Genomic DNA, 12,899 nt, shown 5'->3' on the forward strand with positions numbered 1-12,899 from the left:
TGATATTACTTTTCTCTTTTAAGATCGAAAGTTCAATTCTTCATTCTATCATTGTACTAAAAATATGTTTACTCAGGTGTTTTTAATAATTTTTAATTTAGTTATTCCTTTGTTTTTTTAATTGTAATGGTTAAATAATAATAATAATAATAACAGTCAATCTGAGTTCAATTCAACAATAATTGACATGATTTTCTTTTTTAGAGGTGGAAGGTTTGATCTTCATCTGTATAAATTTTGTTTTAAAATAATAGTAATAATAACTTTTGTGTAAGACTATATGTAAATATATCTTAAAAATTTATAGAGAACATTACTTATGATAATAAACTATAGTAGAGACAAATAAGATTTATTAAATTATAAAAACTAAAATTGAAAATTTGAAAGTACAAGATAAAATTGGATTGAACTCAACGTGAAATGATCAAAATGATAGTTTAACCATTTTTTTAGTTTAAAATCTTTAGGCTTTGTTGGATTCGTGATCTAAAATTTTATTTTTGAAAAAAGAGAATTTTATTGTAAGCGAAAAAATATATATATATTTTTTAAAATTTTTGCTAAAAACACGCTTGGATCTAATTTGAAGTTTTTAAATTGAAAATTGAAATTTGTGTTTGGTTAGGTTCAAAATGCATGAAAAGATTAATGTATTTGGCAAACTCTAATTTTTGAGACTAAAGTTACTTAAATATAATTAATAATGAGGTGTGATTAATTTGAGAGAGATGATTTTTTTTTTAAAGGTTGTGTACTTTTTTTTCTAAATTTGAAAACATAATTTATAAAATAGTGGAAATAACATCTTAGAGTATGTTTTGGGCATTAAGTTGTTTATTATGTGGGTTATAATAGTCTGTAAATTACAATAATTTGTGTATGGAGTATAAATTATTTTAGTCTAGGTTATAATCATCTATGTTTGACTACAGACTATTTTGGTTTAGATAGTAAATAATAAATACGGTAAACCAAAATAGTACACTTTCCTTTGTCTGCAGCATTGTTCTGGCCTTTCTTTCAGCGAGTTTCTTCTTCCCTTTCCCTTTGCTCTTCTTAGTAGGAATACTCTTACTCTGTAAAGAGGAAGCAACATCAGGCTTTTTGGAGGATGTTCCTCTCTTTTCAGCGATAGTAACGTTTACTTCTGATTCCAGACCTTTAGTTCTCAACATAGTCTAGTAAGCCTATAGCTCATTCGGCAAAGTAGTCAAACTGTATTCAATTTGATTCATTAGTGCATTTGTGCAGAACTGCAGAAAACTCTTTGGAAGAGATTCTAGAATAAAACCGACTTGACTTCTCTCGTCAACAACAACGTCGTTTTCTTCCTCCACATTAAAGTGGACCATCATGTCTAGGAGATGTTCACGAACAGATGCCCCCTCTTTCATGCGGTAGTTTAAACGTACTTTATAGCATCATGCCTTAGGGAGAAGGACGGTTGTCCGAACATCCCTCGTAGAGATTCCATATTCTCTTTGGCAGTACCTATATCCTCATGTTTCTTTGCCAAAACATCAGATATGTTGGCGAGGATATAAGCACGGGCTTTATTATTTTCCATGATCTGTCTATCATACGCATCCCAAATAGTTCGGTTTGTGTTAGAGCTCGGAACAAGAGGACAATCTTCTGTTAAGACGAACCGTAAATCGTCTATCACTAGTATAGTATTCAAATTTGATTTCCAGGTTGCATAATTATCCCCTATCAATTTATCAGACATCAACAATTATACTAGTGAACTCGTCATTCTGAAATTATAAACAAATTCTATAAGTGAATTGTTTTTAAATCCAATCAAGTTTTAGCAAAGTAATAATATACCCAAGATTTATTCTTTTGCAACGATACTATAACAAGACATTTTTTACTAAATACTATCTTCAGAATAATTCATATCAGATAGTCATTTAGCTATCGCTTTTGGTCAGAAATTACTGACACTTTAATAATTCTGTAAGTGTAACCCTCCATTTTTAAACGTCAGAGGTCGGCCCCAACTATGCTACCGAATTGGAGAGTCAAGGTTGGGAATGGACCTAAGAAATCTTATCCATTTCTGGAGTTTGAGTTGTTTCGAATCCTATATTACAACCATCCGTGGGGATAGTCGTCGTTAAACGACTAGCAAGGGCTGCTTAAAGCAAACCAGTAGGTGCAACATAGGAATCTCAGGGTCTAAACTAACGGAAGAGACCGCAGGATATGTTGACACATATCTTTCACTCACTTACTATAAACAACTTCCCCCGTTTACCTTGTTATTGACTCATACAAACACTTTCGGTATGGAGGCCACTCCCAGGGTGACACAAAGCATCATATGAATCTCACGTTGTAAACTATGTGGAGACGTGGCAGTTGAAATCTATATATCATATAATTGATTTATGTTTGAACAACTTCCCTTATTCACCGAAACTTAGATTTATGCTAAAAATACTTTTCATATGGAGGTCACTCCCAGGGTGACACGAATTACCGCTTAAATATGGATTGTGAACTCTTAGGGATGTGAGAGCTAAAAATAACATATTGTATATGTTATTAATCTCCCATTGAAGTGTTCTAATAACTTTATCATATAGAAGTTATTAAACTCTCACTAAAGTGTTTTATTAATTGGGTAAATTTATACTTAAATTCATTTTGGCTAAATAAATTACCCTAAGTCTAAGTGGTTTATCCAAGTATAACACTTATAAAGGGATTTAAACCTATGATGTCTAGGTGATAAATCGTTTTATTACCTCAGATCGCTCACGTACGCTCATAAAATCAGTTAACGCCGCTCAATAATTTGGCCATAGTCCCCAGGTAGGAGATGTTCCGTAGATCGTCAACTTAAGTACCCCCAGCCTTAGACAGAATTATATACCAGTTGAGTTTGTAACCCAAGTTTTACAAGTTTAGTGATCTATTTTAACTATTAAAACGAGTGGTTATCCTACGTGAGCATGCAACTATTTTTTGTTATGGATTTTAAATGTCTAACCCAATTTTATAACAACTTACAAAATTTTAGACATGCTAAACATCCACAACATACATCAAAGGCATTCAATATTTAATATAACAATTATATTAAATAAAAGAAACCCTACTATGCATACTATATATTATAACATTTTATAACATACTTTCAATGCATGTAACATGCTTCATATGGTGGGAATTTAAATCTACATGGCATACTGTATGCTCATACAAGATTTATTTAATTATAACATACATCAAATGCATAAATAATTAAACACAAGCTCATATGGTTTTAGTTTTGGCATGAGCAAGCAAACAAAAAGCTAATTATTACAAAACAGCCGGTGACAACTTCAAAACTGCTTTCGGACCGCTCGAACCACTTCAAACCGAACCCAAACAACTTAAACCAAACCAAAATAGCCTGAATCGGACCAGCCAAAAACCTTTTGAGGCTGAACCGGACAGGACCTCAAGAAAATCGGTCAAACCGGCTACTCTTGCTCCATGCAAGAAATCTCGCTAAGGCTCATCGTGTAGCACTGACGACTATCGTCTAGCGCGATCATGTAGTGTCTGCCTGATCGTGTAGCGCCATCGCCTTGCGTCTTCTAATTATCGTATATTACCATCGTTTAGCGTCGGACAAAGCTACACGATCGTTTAGCGTCTTCCAACTATCGTGTATCGCCATTTTCTAGCATCGAACAAAACTACACGATCGTGTAGTGCTATCGTATAATGTCTCTACACATCGTTCAGTGCCCACGCAAAGCTACACAATCGTGTAGTGCTATCGTATAGATCTACACATCATTCAGCGCCCACACAAAGCTACACGATCATGTAGTGCTATCGTATAGCATATCTACACATCGTTCACCGCTCGTAGCTATACGATCGTTTAGCGCACAACACTTCAACGCCTAGATTTGAGTGGAAGCTAAAGAACTGGAATCTGCAGCTCGGCCTTCTTCACTTGTTTCTTCAATTACATCTTAATTTCAACTCTAATGACTCCAAAAAAATTACAGACTCTTGAGAACACATATAAGCTCATGAATCAAGAGCCAATTACAAATTTAATCAAGAAATCAAAGAGAAAATAAATGTCAAATCTTAGAAAACCATATAAGTGCACCATGTTCATATAACTCATGAAAAACACCCACCACACCAAAATTAAACCAAATTGAGTGCTTAAATGATGCTCTGATACCAATTATTGGAGTATATCAGTAAGCAGCAAAAGAAACAAGGATCAATAAGCACTCTAATTCATTAATTTTGGTAATAACAAAAGCATGCTCATACTAAAACAAAAGGGTTTCAAGCCATACTTTTGTAGAACTCCTTGAAATCTTGATTCTCAGCTGCAAATTTCTCCAAATCTTGTTGTAGACCACCTCAAGATCTTCCCCGCTATTCTCTTGGAGCTTTAGATTGAGTTTTAAAGCTCAAAATAAGTTTGAATGAAGGGAACTTGGAGAAGAACTCATTGCTACAACCCACTTGAAGAACAACTTTTTCAACACGATTTTTTTCAGCAAAAATTCTATAGATGCATGCCTCAATTCCACTCCAATCTTCTCAATATATTGTAGAATTTTCATGCAAAGAAGATCGCTGCATGAGATGCAACTCATATTTGGAGTTATTGAAGCCAAAATAGGTGGGTTTTGTGTGAACTAGTTAAGGTGTGATTGGAAAAAACCAACATTCCATTTTGTGTTTTTAAACTTTTCAATTCTTACCAAAATGATTTCAAAAATCAATTTGATTTCTAAAATTGAAAATATTATTAATTTTGCAAAATTAATTTTTCTAATAAAATTAATAAATAATTATTTAAACAATTTAATTAATTCTAATAAATTTAATATCAAATATTAAATTAATTTTACACAAATACACCTTCATATATTTAAATCATATTTAAATATTAATTCTCCTATTTCGTTTAATTCTTAGAATTAAATGTGTAATTATATCTCATATAATTACTAATTCCTTTAATTCTAATTTGAACGTTTCAAATTACTTATCACACTACTCTAAAACTAATCCATTTACGAGCTTGTTGGGGGACCTCGTAGACCTACAGATCATACGCTCTAACGATCCGAGATTAATTGGCTAAACTCATTACACCGAATTAAACCTCATTCGTTCACTAATAGGTCACTCCACTAAAGCCCATAGTTGAACTCCCCTCACTGTAGATATATTATATCCACTCGATATAACCATGATGGGTAAGTTAACCCTTCACAAGTTGTTCGTAATAACGATTAGGTCAAATGTCTGTTTTACCCCCGAGATTACCTCTTGTTCCTTAAGTCCCACTGATCCTCTAATGAACAATTGATTTGTGATCCAATCAACAAACCGAGTCCCTCCGGGCCAATGAGAGGGTTGGGCCCCTTGTTCAAGACCCAAAATTAGCACTTAAGGGAACAACCTCTCTACTATCCCTAAAAGCGGGTAGGAGTGAATTCCTTCTTGCACCCTATGTTCCCAGTTATCTACCCGGTCTTATCCCTGAAATGAAGGTTTATTGTGCCGGCGTTGTTGAGCCAACCCTCACCTATGCAAATCTAAGAATAATCCCAAATAAACAGGAGCTCATAGTTAGCTCAAGATTAAGGTCAAGTTACCTGGGTCATCGCTTTGAAATAGTCACTCTTAAACAGTAAATAACGTTATAAAGTAAGAGTGACTGATTTCGTGGTCCGATCTCGTACAAACCCATTTGTACAGGACGCCCCCACTCCTCATGTCATAACACGTACGAATTAGGATCACTTCGTTTGTAGCACTTTACAACTCTTTGTAACAACTACAGAGTAGGTCGCACCTAATAGTGTTACCAAAATAAGGTACTCAACTTTATTTATATACTATAGATCATTTTGACTATTTACTCGAACCTGATCCACTTTTATGTCTCCACATAAAGTTCAAGTACTCATGTAATAGTCATAAGTCTTTTATGTTTATTGGATTTCTAATAAACAATACATATATTCAATAACAACTTATTGAATTTTCAAAATAAGTTTTATTATTTACAAACCACGAGTTTTAGGACATAAAACCCAACACATTTTAGTCCCTATACTTTCAAATTTGGTTCATTTTAGTCTCTATATTTTAAAAATATTCATTTTAATCTTTGTAGTTTCAACTTTGGTTTATTTTAGTTGTTGAATTTTTAAGATGTAACCATTTTCATCCTTTAAAAGTGAAAATAAAGGGACCAAAATGACAACTTTTTAAAAGTATAAGAACCAAAATGAATAAAAGTTAAAAAGGACAAGGTCTAAAATGAACATTCTTAAAGTATGAGGATCAAAATGAACAAAAGTTGAAAGTATGGGGACCAAAATGAACAATTTGAAGTATAAAGATCAAAATGAACCAAAATCAAAATTATAGGGACTAAAGTAGTATTTAAACCTATTTATAAATAAGTTGATTCCTTTTGATATATTTAAAAACATCCCTAAAAATGAATGAAAATAAATAATTAATTGTTCATAAATAATCAATAATGATCATATGTTCATTATGAATGATCAAATTAAAACTAATCTCAATTAATAATTTAAATAGTTATTTAATTAGTGTTCAATGAGATTTCTAAAAACTTTAATTCGTAGAATTTGAACTCTGTATTTTGTATTACTTTCTGCATAGTGAGTACGATCTCTAATACATAATCCTTGGATGTTTTCTCTCGAAAAGTAAACTTTAATACTTAAGCAATCTTCTTGGATGATTAGCCGTTGGGCTTAATGATCTTCTTTGGAGGATCGATGTTTGAGCTTGATGATCTTCTTGGACCGACATTTGGCTTGTTGATTAATTCAGATCAATCTTTGGCTTGTTGATCAGCTTGGATTGTCCTCTGGCTTGTTGATCAGCCTCTAGCTTCTTGATCAACTCGGATCGCCCTTTGACTTGTTGATTGACTTGTGAGCTTTTTCTTCAGTTTGAGGAGATTGAATCTTCGGTTTGTAGGTATTGAAGATACAGTCAATTTGTGGAAATCAACAATTTTTTGAAGTTTCTAATAGTTTCAATTTCCAGTTTTTCAAACTTGAGAGGCTTCAATCTTCAGCATTTGAGAGCTTCAGAGTTTTGTTCATTTGGATCTTGGGAGTTTCAATCTTCAAAACATTAGTATGTCTTCTAATCTTCAAAGTTTTAGGGGAATTGTGTTATTAAGATCTTTAAAGCTTCAACCTTTGGATCTTTAGAGTTTTAAAATTTTAATTTTTAGAGCTTCAACTTTAAGTTTTTTCTCCCTCTCTCAAATGAAGGGGTAAGCCCTCTATTTATAAAGAATTTCCATGGGCCTTATATGGGTTTAGGCGTAGTTGCTCTTGCACCTAAATATTGAGCTTGGGTTTTGTCTTTAATTTGACCCAAATTTTCACCATGGACTTTGAATTGGATTGGGCTCGAGCGACTTTAATTACTCGATCGGGTCCAATTTATAATTTTCACAATGGCCCTGGGCTTTAACTAATCTTAGTCTACTAATTTAATACATTTAAGATATTTCTTAGCTAATTAATTAATAATTTATTTAAATAAGTAATTGCATTTACTTAATAAATTTTCAAGTATACTAAAAATAAACAAGTTTTTATTGTAAAAATAAATTAACTATTCAAAATAGAATTATATATAAAATAAAAATGGGGGGAGGGGGGTGTAAAACCTTTGTCTATGAGAAAAGATGATACCTGGAAATAGCTTATCCCAGAAAAATTGTTGAAACTGTGAAACAAACATAAATTTTGAATGTTGGTGTCAATTTTCATTTAGAAAACTCTTCAACCAAATGACCCTTGTTATTTTTTAATAATTTTTGAAAAACATGTTTTCCTTGTTTTCTTTTTATTTTTATGTTTGCAAACATAGAAAAGGAATCTGATAATCAAGAATCAAATGAGGCCTTAATATTTTGATTAATGTTATAATGTACTTTTTTAGTACAACAATTGGGGGTGGAGGTTTAAACCATAGATCTCATAGTTACTAGCACATTCAAATGCGAATTGAGTTATATTTGCTTTGGTCATAGAATGTCTTAATTACTTAAGCCATCATGCTCAAGTTCATTTTTGGATCATGAATGCATACACATTTATATATATTTTTTTTTCCATGAAATCATATTTTGTAATATACCTATAATGATGGATCCACGTAGAGGTCAAGGGTACGTACCCTCCTCAAATTATCTTTATATATATATATATATATATATGTATTTTTAATATAAATTGCTAGTGTAAAAAATCATTATATTTATTAAAAGCTTTGTGTTGCAATTTGCCTTGCTTGCAAGCGCCCGGGGTTCAATTCCTGTTTTTTCTCTTATTTTTATGTAGGTAGCCTTGTACCGTGACTCTTTTCCTGCCGTGTAATATATATTAAAAAGTGTATGATGTTTGAAAAACTTTTCTGGTCTGTTTTAGCTTAATTTACAAAGTATGCCGTTAATAATTAGGAACTATACATTATTAATATTTTTTAAAAGACTACAATATGTAATGTTGATCTTTAAAAATTTAATTTCTAAAAATATTTAGATTTTATACCAAAAGGTTTTAAAAATATTGGTATTTTTACAACTTTTTATTATAAAATGTAAATATTTTTCAATATTTTTTTATATTTAAAAAGTTCACCTTTGTTTATATAATTATTAGCTCTAATTATATTAATTTAATTAAAGAATACATTCCAATATATTAATTTAATTAAACGAAGACATTGTTATTTTTATTGAAATACAAAAATGTCATCTTCAAAGACTTTTTAATTAATCATTTTGTTTTATTCCTTCTTAAAAAAATATTTTATTTTATTGTTAGTAATTGGATTATTGAAATTTTTTAATTTCATTAACAAATAAACGGAAAATTAAATAATTCGTCATTAATTACAGCCACTTAAAATGAACAGAATTACTTTTTATTTTTATTTTTTTATAGATACAAATTTACTTATTATTTTCATATTACTTCAAAGAAAACAAATAACTATTAAAATTCTACCTAAGAAAAACCATTGGATTAAATATTGTTAGTTACATACTAAAATAATAATAATATCAGTGACAGTTACAAATTAATTTTGAAGTGTCGTTAATAATAATAATAATTAAAATAATAGAAGAATGGTTAAAATTACATGTAAAAGGTATAAATACACCATCTTGAAAAGTGGAAATAATCTAAAACAAAAAAATTGGATTTGTACATAAAAAAGAATAAGAAAAACTAATAAGGCATGCATCGTTCATTTTTTTAATTTTAATTTTAATTATTTTATTCTTGATTTTTTACTAATGGATAATACATGTAGAATACATTATTCACACTTTTTTAGATTCAATAACACTACTAACACTTATTTTTAACCTATATCACTCAAAATTCTAATAAGAATAACAATTTTCTTACGGTCAAATAATATACATGAGTTTAACACCGTCGTTCTAGATCAAATCATCCTAACCAATAATGAAAAATCAAATTATGACAACATCAACGTATATAGTGAACGACGATGACGTCATTAAACAAATGGTGACAACGACACACATTGTATTAAAAATAACAAACGAAAGAAGATGAAAGAGCATGATTAGAGATATAAATACTCTTCGGCTCTTAACAGTAAGATTATTTTAAGGTCAAAAGAGTATTTGAGAAGAATAAAGTATGTCGCCATTAAAATTAAGATTTCGAAAACAATTGCAATTTACCCTAGAATTTAGTCGTGAGTTTTCTTTTTATTTTAAATTGAATTTAGTTGTATTCAATTTAATTTAATAATTGTCTTTAAATGATTTAGTAAAATTTGAATGGACGAAGATGATTACATGACTGAATTTATTTGATTGGTCTGACTCAGTTTATACATCTCTTCATATGGTAATAATAGAGGTACGTTTCCTTTTTAAATAATGCATCAATTCCAATCTCTTATCTAAAATATATTATCTATATCTATAATCTATTAAAAAGTCACCAACTCCAATTTTTTTTTGAACAATTATATTCATACTTTAATTTCTATATTTAAAAATAAAGTTAAATATTATTAATTATTTTACTAAAAGTGTAACTTTTTATAAAAAAAACATTTCAATAATAATATTTTAATTATTAAAAGTGTAACGTCCTATGAAAAATGGTGTAACTTTTTTCTTTTTTTTTTTTTGACTAATTGTAAATATTAACAAAATATAATAACAAAAAAAAGTGGTAATATGAGATGAAAAAACTAATTAATAAATATAAAAAAAAGTTAATGGAACCAAAAAAATTAAATTATTTATATTAATTATATGGTGAGTATCTAAATTGTTACTTCTTTCTCTTAGTTAATTATTCAGATTTGTTTTTTAAATACACTTTTAATTAATTTAAATAAACAAAATATGATTGATACAACTTTTGTCTTTTCCTTTTCTAAAATATTTAATTAATATTTTTCTTTTAATTATAATTAATTATAAGGTCTTAATGATATTTCCACCTTCCATTATAAAAATGAAGTTTTTTCCACAATTTTCTCATTACCAACTTAAAATTCATTGTTAGTTGATGTAAAAATATATCAAATCAACTTGACTCCAAACAATACAAACCAAAGTAGAAATTGAAAGTTGACCAGTTGTTTAAGTGGAGATGGAAAGATGGAACAAAGATTGAATCTAACATGACTAACTAGAAATTATTTCTGAGAGCTTCCACAAAATAAGCTCCAACATTGTTAATTTACTTCTGTTTTTTGTTTTCAATTATTATTTCTGTTTTGTTGTATTCCAAAAATTAGAAAATAAAGGTTAGAGTTGAGTTCTTTTTTCCCTTAATTTTTCTACTTTGAGTTCTTTTATTACATGTCAATTTATTTTATCTTGAAAATACTTCAAAATATTAGAAGATACATTTAGAGAAAGCATATAAAATACATGTGTCAAATCACTCATAATCATATTTTAAGTTTTAAGTTTCAGTCAAGTAAAAATATAAATATCTTTTAAGAAAATTGTGTATATCTTGCTTTTCTTTGTATTGCTTCTTTTTTTTTTCTTTTTTTTTTTTTTTTTTTTTTTTTTTTTTTTGTTATTTTTTCACTTCAAGATATTTGTCCCACTTTAATTAATTAAATTAATTTTCAGAAGATTCAAATTCTATAAAAAATTTAATATGTTTATTAAATTATTTCCTATTACCCTTATAACAATGTTGTAAGAAACGTTTTTTTACAAAAATAATTCGAAGAAACAAAATTAGAAGTTATAAGTTTTTTGGCAATATTTTTTTACTTATTGTATTATTATTTTTTTCTTTCTTTTCCATACTACTGCATTTGTTTCTTTAATATATATTTGATAATAATATTTGTTTTTATAGTATTTTGAATATATTCTTGCGATTTTATTTTTCCCATGCTAATTTTATTTTATTCTAGTATGATTTTTTAATTTATTTTCTAATATTAATAAAGACAACAAAAAATATTTTATATTTTTTCTTTTTAAACTATATAATTTTTTTTTCTAAAGATATATTCTTTTCCCAAAAAATATAGTTGAATAAATATGTTTTTAGTTCTTATTAAAAAAAATGTAGTTCAATTTTCTTTAAAATATATTTTTTGAAATACGAAAAAAATTATAATAAATATTGTTGAATGAAAAATTTTGGACCAATCACAAATTATCACATCATTCATGACGAAGTTCCAAATCATCAAATTTGGGATCAATCAGAAGTTGACGTGTGTCCCAAAGGTTAAATCAAGCCAAAATCCAACTAATCAGGCCCAAAGGTCAGGCTCATGGACCAACCAAACCCAAGCCCACGAAGTCCACCAGAGAACTCTATAAATAGAAGAGCTCTCCTCATTTGTGGGGAGCAATTCTACATTCCAGAGAGCCTAGAGAGAATTCACCAACAAGCAGAAAACTCCTAAACTTCTGAAGCTGCACATTCCTTGAAGACACAAGTCTCTTGAAAATATAAAGACTCTTCCGACTTATACTTCAAGAATGTTCGATGCTTTACTTCTTCAAGTGCATCCATTCAACAAAGAGAGAATCAGAAGATCAAGTGTTAGAGATTAAGCCACAACACATCAAGTCAACATTTACATCAACACCAACTCAAGTTCAACTCCACAAATTAAGTTTTTTCAAAAACCTCGTGCGAACAAATTGGTACGCTTGGTTAGGACTTCTCTACCTCTCATCTTTCTCTCAACATCCAAACAAATCAATGGCATCAAAAAAAGCTAGATCCAAAGTTATCATCGCAAGCGACATTTACATATGCTCTGTTATTCGGGGAAACTCTGGGAACAACTGATGGAATCTCTTAAAGGCGGGATTGTCATCAGAGAAAATCTCTTGCTTGACAACTATGTTTCTACTTTTGGTCCATCAGAGAAAGAATCACACTTTGATGTAGTGTTTATCATGATGATTGACGTAACGGCTGAGTCAGCCATGGTAGAGATGGAAAAGAAAATATATCTCCTAGTGAAAGTTATTGAGGAGCGAGATCAAGAAATCGCCACCTTAAGAGATCAAATGAAGGCTCGAAAAATTGCAGAGACAAGTTAAACTCCTGCTGCCAAAGCCAATGATAAAGGAAATAGTGTCTTGCAAGAAAGTCAGTAACCACAATCCACGTCTATTACTTCCCTGTCAGTTCAATAGCTGCAGGGTATGATCACAAACTTCATAAGAGCTTAGTACCGAGGACCGTTGCAAACTTCTTTTTTGTACTCCGAGCCGTACACCAAAAGAATCAATAACTTGAGAATGTCAGCTGGGTACCAACCTCCAAAGTTCCAGCAGTTCGATGGAAAAGGAAATC

The sequence above is a fragment of the Benincasa hispida genome, chromosome 11 (genome assembly GCF_009727055.1).
Source record: "Benincasa hispida cultivar B227 chromosome 11, ASM972705v1, whole genome shotgun sequence".
Classification (NCBI taxonomy): Eukaryota; Viridiplantae; Streptophyta; class Magnoliopsida; order Cucurbitales; family Cucurbitaceae; genus Benincasa; species Benincasa hispida.